This window comes from Rana temporaria, chromosome 1 (genome assembly GCF_905171775.1).
Source record: "Rana temporaria chromosome 1, aRanTem1.1, whole genome shotgun sequence".
Taxonomy (NCBI): domain Eukaryota; kingdom Metazoa; phylum Chordata; class Amphibia; order Anura; family Ranidae; genus Rana; species Rana temporaria.
In genome coordinates, this window is record NC_053489.1 from 497,869,295 (window position 1) to 497,882,899 (window position 13,605).

Below are 13,605 nucleotides of genomic sequence, written 5' to 3' on the forward strand. Positions count from 1 at the left end.
TGAAGCAGAGCAATGTCTGCCTTTAGGTGTTTCAGATGATGAAGAATCGCCATGTGTTTGTTAGGCAAGCACAGCCCTTTAACGTTACATGATATAACTTTTATGATTTTTTAATTTATTGAGAGGGGATCTTGCTAGCATGATGTGAGTCAGCAATAAGAGTGTTATTTGTAGGGATGTAGATGTGACAGGGATGTCACTAAAAGACCAGGGAATGGGTATTAAGCAGGGAGACTTAGATAGGGGGGTTGAGAATGGAGAACACCTCCTTCCTGCCCAGGCCATTTTTCAGCTTTCAGTGCTGTCACACTTTGAATGACAATTGCACGGTCATGCTACTCTGTAACCATGTTACATTTTTATCATTTTCTTCACACAAATAGAGCTTTCTTTTGGTGGTATTTAATCATTCCTGGGGTTTTTATTTTTTCCTAAAAAAAAAGACCAAATATTTTGAAAAAAAAATGTTTTTCTTAGTTTCTGTCAGTAAATTTTGTAAATAAGTAATTTTTCTCCTTCACTGATGGGCGCTGATGAGGCGGCACTGATGGACACTGATAGGCTGCACTGATGAGGTGGCACTTATAGGCACTGATGAGGAGGCATGAATATGCTACACTTATGGGCACTGATAGGTGGCACTGATGAGCACTGGGCACAGATAGGCAGCACTAAGGGGCACAGATATCAACACGATTACAGCACGCCCCCATTGGCACGTGAGAGCGGTCGTTCTGGGCGGCCGTCATATGACATCCACCCAGAATGAGAGCCGCACTGCCCTGCCGTCATTTGACGGTGGGCGGGCGGCAAGTGGTTAAGTAAACTAGAATGCAGTGACATACCCAATGAAGCCTGTACTACACTTTTTTCCACATGTGTATCCAAAATCTGTGAACAGCGTTACCGGGGGATGGTGCGTCTCTTGTCCAAGGACCATATAGAAACCCTCCAGCTGATGTGTGACGGGTGACTGTATAGTGTAGTCCAGACTGGGACAAATGCGTTCTTATTTCAGGCATATTCAGGCTTATTTGGGACATCTCACAGTAAGATTGTGCATGTCTAAAAAGAAAAACATAAAGTAAACATGCAATAGGTAAGAGGTAACCATGGTTAGCTAGAACAACAAACTCAGAGAACAACATTCTAAGCAGTATCCATTGGGACGGCATTACCCACTCATTACCCATGACCTCATGTAAAAAGGAGAGAATCGAGGGGTGGTACTGTGGATTTTTGTCAGTGCTTTCCATTGCGGCCAGATGAGTCGGTAAGATGGAGTTTCTTAACAGGATCTTTTCTGAGGCTGCGTTGGTCCCTCAGTTCAGACAAGCACGAGGGGGTAGAGGGTGCAGAAGTATCCATTGTGATATGGAGGTAGGCTTGTAGAAAGTGCATGGCTTCCTCTGGGTGAGAGAAGGACTTAGGATCGCCTATTTGGTCTGTGAAGTATATTATTGCTGGGTAGGCCAAGGTGAATTTGATCCTCTTTTCATAAAGAGCAGCACATATGGGCTGGAACGCTTTGCACCTGCGGGTGACCTCTTGGGAGTAATCCACAAACAGTAGAAGTTTGTGGCCATCCAGCTGCAAAGATTTTGAGTTCCGGAATGATCTTAGAATATTATATCTATCTGCGTAATTCAGGTAGCACACAATGATGGGTCTTGGTGTGCGCCTGTTGTTTGACGGTGACCCCAGCCGGTGAGCCCTCTCGACAGTGCATTGCGATGTTATACCTAGGGCGCATGGGATGCGCATGGCTAAGATGTTGTGTAATGAATCCGCATTAACAGATTCCAGGAGACCAATAACCCTCAGGTTATTGCTCCTAGAGCGATTTTCCAGGTCATCCAGCTTATTAAGTATGTACTGATGGACCTGTTTTGATTGTTGTTCAGATGTGAAGGAGTTTTGCACCTTGTCTTCTATGTCAAACACACAGTGTTCCAGCTCAGAGATCTGTTTGGGGTGATCTCCCAGCTTCACCACCACGTTATAGTAGGGGACAGTAAGGCAGCGATGGCCCATGCAGGTCCTGCATACTGATCTTTAGGTGGGGGGGCACCATGGGCGTATGGTGCACAGTGTCAGCATCTGCAGTAGATGTGCCTGAGGTGTCAGCTCTGTCTGCCATGTTGTCTGCATGGGGGCCTGGCAGGGAAAGCTCTAATCCAGAGGTATATAGTATTTTTACAGCGCAAATATTTTCACTTGTTTTATCTAATCCAGAGGTACCCAAAAAAAGAAGAAGAAAAAAGCTCCACCCGCAATGACATCTGACAGTTCTTAACCACTTCCATACCAGGCACTTACGCACCTTCCTGCCCAAGCAAATTTTCAGCTTTCAGCGCTGTCACAATTTAGATGACAATTGTACGGTAATGCTACACTGTACTCAAATGTTTTTTTTGTTCATATTGTTCCCACAAATAGAGCTTTATTTTGGTGGTATTTGATGGGCACTCATAGGCGGCACTGATGGGCACTCATAGGTGGCACTTATGGGTGGCACTGATGGGTACTTATGGGTGGCACAGATGGGCACTGGGCATAGATGGGCACTGAGAGGTGGCACTGATGGACACTGAGGGGTGGCACTGATGGACACTGAGGGGTGGCACTGATGGCATTGCTGGGCATAACTTCAGTCAGTGCCCATGTTGCCAGTCAGTGCCCATTTGTGGGTAGTGATTGGCATGGATTGTGCTCAATTTTTTTTTGCCTATTATTTCTCTATTGGGCACTGGGGGGCCCTCCCTGGTGGTCCAGTGTGGGCATCCGAGGGGGGGCTGCGCTGATAAACAATCAGTGCGAACCCTCCCTGTCAGGAGAGACGCCGATCAGCTCTCCTCTACTCGGGTCTGTCAGACGCGAGTAAGGAAGAGCTGATCAACAGCTCTTCCTGTTTACATCGTGATCAGCCGTGATTGGACATGGCTGATCACGTGGTAAAGAGCCAAAGGGTTAAAGACCAACAAAATACATTGACAAGTAACACTAAATAATGCAGGCATGCTCAACCCATGGCCATCTGATGTGGCCTACAACCTCAAAACCTATGGCAATCCGCACAGCATTCTTCGGGTGCATGCCAATCTACTAAATGATTGCTGGTCCTTCATAATCTCAGCAGCTATCCCACTCTTCTCTTGCTTTCCTAACACACCGACGCAGGGAGAAGAGCCTTTAGCTGAGTGCATTGCATCTAGTGGCATCCAAACAGGGGTTCTGAAGGTGGATTCTCACAGTTGTGTTATTATTTCGGTGTCATTCCAGGGGAATGAGAGTGCATTATGTGTAATTTCACCTTGTTCACATTCCTTGTTAAAGCAATTCAAGTGATGGCTGCAGAGATCATGACAGTGAATGCCGCAACACTAGTTCTGTGCTTTTTTGGCTGGTCACACCTGGATTTAGGAGTGGGATTTAAAATCTTCATTATGCTATTCAAAATAAATAAAAAAATGTTTTTTAAATCATTTCACTGTGACTCACGATTGGTTACCAAATCAGTTAAGGTGGTTCTAAAGGCTCAAGGTTTTTTACCTTCAAGCATGAAGGTAAAAAACCTCCTCAGTGCAGAAGCTCCCCCACCCCCCCCCCCCCCCTATTACTTACTTGAGCGAATGATATGCATGAGAGCCTTGGCTCTTTGGGTATTCTCCCTCCTCATTGGCTCCCACTGCTATCAATCACAACGAGGAGAGAGAGGGAGTGGGCCGAGTTATGGCTCTTTGTGTAAATGGACATGCATAGATGTGACTCGGGAATGAGTCTACTTGGTTGCCCCCATTGCCAACTGCTTGCTATGGGGGCACTCAGTAGAAGGGAGGGGCCAGGAGCACCGACGGGGGACTCAGCAAGTGAAGGATTGGGGTTGCTCTGTGCAAAACCACTGTACAGAATAGGTGGGTATGATATGTTTGTTATTAAAACAAAAAAGAAAGCCTTTCATATCACTTTAAGTGGCCCATGCTCTTCAAAAGGTAGAGCACCCCTGGGATAAGGTAATGCAAGCAGATACAGTGAAAACTTGCAGGAAGGATAAATGCAAATAACAATGGAGGCATATAAGCAGATAGAGTTACACTGATGTTGAGTCCAGCCGTTCCAAAGGGTAGCACAAAGGGTTAAATTCAACAAAAAAAGAGTGATGAGCATCAATTAAGGAGAGCCCTTCTGAACCGGGTGAGTTTCAATCATTGTATGACCAGCTTAACACCCAAGGCTACACAGCTATTATAGAAATCTACTTTTTATAAATTCCCAGTGGTTGTCAGAGCTTGTAGAACGGTCAGCATGGAAATGTTTCTGTTTTTATGCCATTGTTAGCGGGCCGATCCATCCTGCGTTATGGTAAAAGAATGCTCAGGGGTACAAGGTGGGTTCCTTAGTTTGGCACTTTAGTTGGGGGGTGTCAGGATGAGTTGCTGCCGGTCCTTAAACACTATGGCCCGGATTCACAAAGATTTACGCGGGCGTATCTAATGATACGCTGCGTAAGTCCACAGATGCACCGTCGTATCTATGCGCTTGATTCTGCAAAGGAGATACGCCTGAATTTCAGCTCTATCCGACCGATGTAAGTCTCCTACGCCGTCGTATCTTGGGCGCATATTTACGCTAGCCGCTAGGAACGTTTCCATTGATTTACGCGTCGAATATGTAAATGACCGAGATACGCCGATTCACGAACGTACTTGCGCCAGTCGCAGTAAGCTACGCCGTTTACGTAAGGCGTACGTCCGGCGTAAAGATAAACCACCAAATAGCAGGTGTAAGTCATGTTATGGTATGGATGTCGGAACTGCCGTCGGATTTTACGTTGTTTATGTAAGTCGTACGTGAATGGGGCTGGGTGTAGGTTACGTTCACGTCATATGAATTGAGCCGGCGTATCTTAGGGAGTAAATTCGACGTAATTCTGAGCATGCGAGCGCATGCGCTGTTCGTTCGGCCCTTCATTTACATGGGGTCACGGTTAATTTAAATGTAGCACGCCCACTACCTGCCTACTTTGAATTAGGCGGGCTTACGCCGACCCATTTACGCTATGCAGCCGTAATTTAGGGAGCAAATGCTTTGTGAATACTGGTCTTGCCTCTCTGTTACGTTGGCGTAGCACATATGAGCTGCGCTACGCCCGCTCAAATATACGCCACTCTACCTGAATCCGGCTATATACATCCCAAAGACAAGTGATGGTATGTGGTAAGCAGTTGTCTGACATCAGGTGACCTCTGACCTCTAGTCTTCCAAACTAATTGCAGTTCTCATCTATTCTGATAGATTGGAAATATTTGAATACACTAAAGATATAAAACTCAGCCAACTTTGTTTAAAACACAAAGGGAAGTCAGTGACCTGATGACACAATACAGCATTTCTGTGGGCTTCTGACTCATCCTTTCTGTATGTTTTTGTCTCCTTTGTACCATTCTTTTACTTCTTTTTTAATTAAGATAATTGGATGTTTGTGTTTTCTCCCATCAATGATGAGGTCGAATTAGTTCTTCTGACAATTAAATTTTACCATTATAATGGATGTTATTGTTCCTGTATAAAGATGTGATAATTGCTTCTTTCTTTGATTCTTCAACCTTCATAATGTATTTGTTATGATAAGAAGGGTAATGTGAAATCACTTGTTGCATATACTGTATTATTCATTACATGATGTGTTCTACTATTGTCTATACAGGTGTTTCATTAATTAAGGTGCGTAACAAAGAAAAGGTGCAATATCAGTAGTCAAACTAGATGTCTGTCCATAGTCATCTCAGGATATGTGCAGCTGACAATGAACTGTCCATGCAGCTAGCAAGTGTAGCGCCTGGTTACTTTAGGTACCGGTGCTATTTAAATTTAGAGGGAGATCAGAGTGTAGTTAAACTCTGATCCAAATTGTTATGTGCAAAACAGGGTCTCTGTCTCAGCTTGGCTGTGCTATGGGCTTATTCTGTTGTGCTGGGGTGTTCTTCCCACCCCTGTGCAGTAGGTGGCATCAGTGGAGTCAAGGTTTGGGTGCTCTTCTCCAGCAGCCAATCAGGAGGGTGTGGCCTCGCTGTGCATGCTGGGGAGGGTATTTATGGGGCAGACGCCATTAGTTCTGGGTTCTCCTTCGTCCAGTGTGGCACCCACCTTTAGGGTGGCCACATCACGGCGCCCCGGCATTATGGTCTACCTGGCCGGGGCGTGCGTGCCACATGGTGTTCCTGGTTCCGGAGCCATGTTGGCCTGGAACATTTGAGCAGCAAAGGGGACCCAGTGAGCGACTGTGTTCAGACTTTTGAGTATCCCAAGCGGTAGTGCTGTACGGTGGGGAGTCTGTCTGAGGAGCGCCAATGAGAGGCTGGCGGTCCAAAAGGGCCTTGACAAACCACCGGGGATCAAGGTAGCCGGACACTGAAGCAGGGATCACCTGTCAGTCGGTACCTGAGCGACAAGTTGAAGGAGACCCAGGCGTAATTCATCTAAGGAGGATTGCCTCCGTAACTACAAGTCAGAGAGGACCTGTGGCAGAGGTGTCTCCCTGACGTTCACCAAGGAGGGTCTGTGGCAGAGACTTTTCCTCAAGTTCAAGTTCACTAAGGAGGGTCTGTGGCAGAGACTTTCTCCTACAAATGTTTAAGTGATACTCCGGCCAGGTCAGTGAGAGACGCCTGTCCGTGTACGCTAATCCCACTCTGGCAAGAGCGGTGCAGAGAAGTGTTACACTTGGGAGCAGGACCTATCATTACGCCTGAATTTGCTATTCTCCTTTCTTCCTTAAACTTTATTTTCCTCACCACAAGTTTTATTGCTTTTACCCGGCTGGGTAATAAAGAGCACAGCAAAGAGCACCTGTTGCGGACATTCCTTTACTTCTACTAAATGCATCATGCACCCCTAGGAATTCGGAAGAGCCACGAGGTAAATGTACCACCTCAAATAACCAGCAGCTTCTCCGGGGGTAGTGCTACACAAGCAAAACCGGAAACTGTTCCCACTAGGAAAGATCCTAATTTAATTTTTAATCAAAATAACATTTGAGTCGCAAGGCCCCTGGATGACTACTAATAGAGTACATAACAGATTGAATTTTTTTTAAGGCACATAGTACTTTTGAAATACAGAACCAGAAAGCTAAAATTATTATAAAATTATTATTTTTTAAATAACAAACAGGTTTATATTATACCTGTAATGGAGTTACACAGAGTGGCCCTGAACCTCTTCTTTTCGGGTCCCCCTCAACGCTCTTGGCGCTTCCTCTTCTGTGAGTGCCCATGTAGCAAGCTACTTGCTATGGGGGCATTTGTGCAGGAGCGATCCTGAGCCGTACTGTGTGAAAAACACACACACAATGTGGCTCAGCCCAGCCTTCTGCTCCCTCCTCAATGAATTTGAATGACAGCAGTGGGAGCCAATGGCTCCTGCCTCTGCCTGTTAAATCTTGTGTGAAGAGGGGGAGAGGAGAGAAGTCTGCAGCTGGACACAGTTTTGGATCAATTCAGGACTCAGGTAAGTACAAGGAAGGGGGGAGGGATGGAACATGTTTGCTGTAATGCAGGGAATGCATTGAGATAAAAAAAAGTTTAGGCTTTAGAACCACTTTATTGATATACAAACATGTTAGTCGTATGCTATTCAAAGACAGTATTATGCAAACAGGACATTTGTATGGACAGATTACCCAGGTACACACAGATATCCTCCATATTTAGGAAGATTTTTATTAACATATTAAATTAAGATTTAGTAGAAGGAGATTAATGTCTGATAGTTAGTCTTGAACACTGGACTCATATAATGCTGTCAGTATCCACCCTCCTTGATACTCTGTAGGGCAGTGGTCATCAACCCTGTCCTCAGGGCCCACTAACAGGCCAGGTTTGCAAGATAACTGAAATACATCACAGCTGATATCATTTGCTCCTCAGTGATTGCAGTATTCTAGACTGCATCTCCCCAAGGTAATACATAAAACCTGGCCTGTTAGTGGGCCCTGTAGGACAGGGTTGATGACCACTGCTGTAGGGCACCTACACACCGCGGCCTGAATTTTACAGCCCATTAATCAATGTGTGGAGCCTGTGATGTCCCACAGAGTTCTCTCTGCTTAGCGCAGAAGCAAAAACTCTGTAATTTGTAGAGGCATGATCATGTGATTTTGACAGGTCATATGTCCAGGCTCTTCTCCTGGCTTTTTTTTTCCTTTTTTTTTTAACTGAAGCTAGATGACTGCAATGCACATTTTTAGGGCACATTGCTATACTTTTTAGGTGGATTAGGGGGTTAGGGGTTAGGGATTAGGGTTAGGGTGTTGGGGTTAGGGGAATGGTCTCCCATTAAAGAATATGGCTAGGACTCAGGAATTGGAACAGGGACCTCTCCCAGAGGTCAAAGGTCAGAAGGCGGGTTCCCAGTGGTCAAAGGTCACAGGGCATGGCTGACCCACCCCCACCAAAGTGTACCGCCTACTCCAACTAAGTCAGGGAATGAACACGGCTGGGCACAGGGACGTATATATATACGTCCCCTTTAAGAGTCCAGCCGGTGGTGCGCTCGTGACCCGGTCCGAAGCTCTGTGACCACGTGCACGGGACTCAAAGACCGCCGCGATTGGTCACAGGAGCTGAAGAATGGGGAGAGGTGTGTGTAAACACACCTTCCCCGTTCTTCTGTGTGGCAGTGACACTGATCGTCTGTTCCCTGATATAGGGAACGACTATCAGTGACATCACGCCTACAGCAACGCCCCCCTACAGTAAGAATCACTCCCTTAGGGCACACTTAACCCCTTAGCGCCAACTAGTGGTTAACCCCTTCACTGCCATTGACATTTTCACAAAAATCTGTGCATTTTTATAACACTTTTCGCTGTGAAAATGACAATGGTCTCAAAAATGTGTCAAAAGTGTCCGATGTGTCCGCCATAATAATCACAGTCACTAAAAAAAAACGCTGATCGCCGCCATTAGTAGTAAAAAAATAAATTATTAATAAAAATGCCATAAAACTATCCCCTATTTTGTAAACTCTATACATTTTGCGCAAACCAATCGATATACTCATATTGCGATTTTTTTACCAAAAATAGGTAGAAGAATGCGTTTCGGCCTAAACTGAGGAAAAAAAAACATTTTATATCTTTTTTGGGGATATTTATTATAGCAAAAAGTAAAAAATATTGAATTTTTTTCAAAATTGTTGCTCTATTTATGTTTATAGCACAAAAAATAAAAACCGCAGAGGTGATCAAATACCACCAAAAGAAAGCTCTATTTGTGGGGAAAAAAGGACGCCAATTTTGTTTGGGAGCCACGTCGCACGACCGCGCAATTGTCAGCTAAAACGACGCAGTGCCTAATCGGAAAAAGGGGCAAGGTCCTTAACCTGCATATTGGTCCGGGTCTTAAGTGGTTAAATGTGCTGTTTTTTTTTGTTTTTTTACAGCAATGTGGTACCACTGCTTTTGAAATTAGCCCCACTGGGTTTTAAATAAGCTATTGTCATTTATTAAACTGAGGCTTGCAGGGCAAGCTTTTCAACTTGGCCACGGCCAGCTTAAATATATACCGGTGTGTGTGTGTGTATATATATATATATATATATATATATATATTCCTGTAATTATTTCCAGGAAAGTTCATAATTTATATTGTATTGTGTTCATTCTACTTTCTTTATACAGTACATCTTTTATTTTCCTTTCTAGCTGACTATTTTTGCACAGCAAATGGAATATATACACCCAGCGTTTCACACTGCTGCTTCTGTATAGTGTCTGAAAATGGGATCCAATGGATGGACTTGCTGTATAGTTTTTAGTATCTTTCCCCATCTCAGTCGTTACCCCTAACTGAACTTGAGCTCTAACCAGTTGCAGACGTCAAGTTCATCACTCTGCCAGAATTACATGATTGCTTAAACAGTTATTTACTCCCACCAGAGTTTAAATGTATTCATGTAAGCATTGGATTGATTTCGTAACCACCTTTGTGAGTCTAACAGACAAATGTCTGTCTGCCAGAAATGCTTTATTCCAGTGTATGTTTTCTATGTTTCCCAGTAGTGACTTGTGTCATACTATTGGTGAGCTTTTCTATCCAAATACTTTGCATTTAAACTTTTTGAAGCTTTGGCTAACATTTTTGGGATTTTATTTAGCTGCATATGTCAAACTGAGATCAATCTGATGTAAATTATCTGCCAGTTTTTATTTTCATCTGTCTTCTGAAAAAAATAAAAAAAATAATTCAAAAGTCATTCTGAACAGTTAATCAGTTAAATTTTGATAATCTACTTGGTGTAAAACTACACAGTAAAAGAAACTGTTCAACAAACCTTTACAAGTAAATTTCAAGTCATTTAACTAACGAGTTAAAAAAAAACACCCAATTCCTCCAACCGCACATTTAATGTGGATGGGGGAATCCTACCCTCTGAGTTATTGTTCTGACAGTAGGGAGTACTCCTGTCATGATCACTACCGTGTCGGGCGGGCGGCGAGGCGTGGTCGTCCCCCAGTTGGCTCTGGGTGGAATTGAACCCAGTACCTCTCCATTGCTGGTCCAGGTCTTTGCCTCTGAGCCACTGCTCAGTTGATATTCTTCTTGCTGTCCGTCGGAGCCTGGTTCTGAACTCGTGCAACTTTGGACCAATCAGTGGCCTGAGCGGCCTATTTAAACCAGCCCCTTCCTCCTTGCAAATTGCTGGTTCGTTTGCAGTGTTTGCTACTGGAAACCTTATCTGTGGATATCCTGTTTACCTGACCTTTGGCTTGCTCTCTGGATTGCTGCTCTCCTTGACCCTGTGACCCCGGCTTGAACTTTGGACTGTCTGACTTATCTACCCCTGACCTTGGCTTTGAACTTCGGATACCCTACCTGCTCCAACCCCTGACCTCGGCTTGTTCTCTGGATTATTCTTCAGCCTTGTTCCTGTTTGAGCACCTTCTGTTTGGACTATTTCCTGTGTGCTTCTGAACAGCCTCCAGTGAGCTTTGGCTATCCAGTTCCCAGTCCACCTTGGATTCCCTCCTGCCACTGGACCCGGTGCCTCTTGGTGCGTCCTTCCTTCTGTCTCAAACCCCAGCGGGTGGATCGCATTGAGTCGCAAAGGTGAGCCGCCCTTGGCATCTCGGCCTCGGTAAGTAACGTTCCTGACACCTCCCTGTTGTCAGAATACACTGATAAATGCTGCCATCCATTGCCGGTGGCACCAATCAATTGGGAAGGACCTGACAGGGTGTTTGTACAGATGTAAATTGGTAGATCAATGCCTGTACAACCAGCCTGTACTTGTATTGAAATACGGTTGGTCACTGGTGAGCCAGCTACATTTTGATACATATATGCAGTAATTAATAAAAGTAAACATTTTTAGACTATCATCTCTAAACTTTTAAAAACGTATATCTTACTGGTTGTTATAACATGGATGTGGTACATAATTTAATTTTACATAGCAGTCTATTATTAAAAAAATCCAGTATCTGTTTACATTATGTAGCCATCTTTTTTTGGGGGGGAGGGGGGTTTATGACAATTGGGCTTCACCAAACTGGATATTGCACTAAACCTGTAGGTAAATAAAAGAACCAGAAAATGTGCTAAGAAGAAGAGTGAGTGTGATAATAAAGTTGGCAATGCCTCCACCAAGGACAGGACCTCTTAGAACAGGACATATGCTTCCTGGGGAATAACCCAGTAATCTATTACAAATAATTGGGAGCAGAGGAACTACTGCAACCCGTATATATCATTCATTATAAGAATATAGATGTACACCAGCACGGAAATAATTCAAGCTTTATATAAAAAAATAATAATAATAATAACAGTATATTTATTCAGGGTACAAACATGTATTCCCAGCAAAAGTCCAAACTAGAGTCCTGGTGTAATTTTGCACATATACTAAGGTATCTTATCAATGTATTATGAATTAATTAATTGTTATTGATACTAATGGTATGCTCTTGTAATCTACATAATGTTATAGATGCATGCCGGGCTGCCTTGAAGAAGCAGAAGTCTGCAAAACAAGTTGGCTTCTCTGCATACACAAGCATCTGTTTGTATTTTGTGCTTTAAGTATCAACTATGGTCACCACCAATATGACCAATGTTATTAATGGACTGTAATTTGAATCTGTACTTTGTAATAAATCTTTAATTTTATCAAATTCTTTGTGATTGTGCTAACCTCGGTGACAGATATTAACACAACCGATACAATCCAATCACCCTTAGAGGGAACATAGGAATACTTGCCCAATAGTCTCTACTTCTGGTCTTGGTGAAATACCAGATCAGCTCCTGTGTGTATACTGTAAGATCATGTAACAAGTTCTGTCTCTAATTCCTAGAAACGCCCCTTTGGAAACACCTCTTTTGAAAACATCACATCCCTCCAATCAGGGTTTCTGACCATGCTAGCAGGGACAGAAATGACCTGCAAATAGCCCAAAAACTAACAAGCACAGCAAGTTACAAATATAGGCAGTGTGTGTGTGTGTGTGTGTGGGGGGCAGAATATCCCTTTGGTAAGACATTTAAGAATACATTTACTAAGTTTGCAGTACATGTGACATAAAACTTTTGAGAATGACACAAATAATTTCCACAAAGTCTGCTGCTTCAGAGTTTTTGATCTTTTTGTCAGATGTTACTATGGGGTATTGAAGTATAATGTTGCGTACAGGCGGTCGAAATTTCCGACAAGAAAAGTTCGATGTGAGCTTTTGGTTGGAAATTCCGACCTTGTGTAGGCTCCATCTGACTTTTTCTGTCAGAATTTCCAACAGCAAAAATTTGAGAGCTGGTTCTCAATTTTTCCGACGGGAAAAGTTCTTGCCGGAATTTCCGATTGTGTGTTTGCGGCATTACTCTTTCATGCCTAAGCCTATTTCTGAAATTTGGTGTTTACGAGTTAAAATCCATAATTTTTGCTAGAAAATTAATTAGAGCCCCCAAACATTATATATATATATATATATATATATATATATATATATATATATATATATATATATATATATATATATATATATATATATATTTTTAGCAGAGAATCTAGAGAATAAAATGGCGATTATTGCAATATTTTATGTCACACTGTATTTCTGCAGCGGTGTTTTAAACGCAACTTTTTGGGGGAAAAGACACTTTCATGAATTAAAAAAAAAATGAAACAGTAAAGTTAGCCCAATTTTTTTGTATAATATGAAAGATGATGTTACTCCGAGTAAATAGATACCAAACATCTACTGATGAAGGCCAATGAGAGGCCAACATGCGTTTAGAGGGGAGGAGTCGAATCTGTGATGTCAGGCGAAGCACCGCGAGTCTAGATCTGCGGTGAATGAGCTGGTGATTTGATACATGCTGTACAGGTCTTTTCTCTCTATGTCGACTCTTCTTCATGTCTCTATAATGTCGAATCTTTTCTCTCTATGTCGAATTTTTTCTCTTTATGTAGAATAATATTGGACTAATAGAGTTAAGGTTAGGCACATTCGGCCGCAAAGAAAATGAAAATAAAGCATTTGTTTATGCCGGATCTTTCGTTTTTCGTTTTTTGTGCTTTTGTTATCATTTGTTAAAACGATAA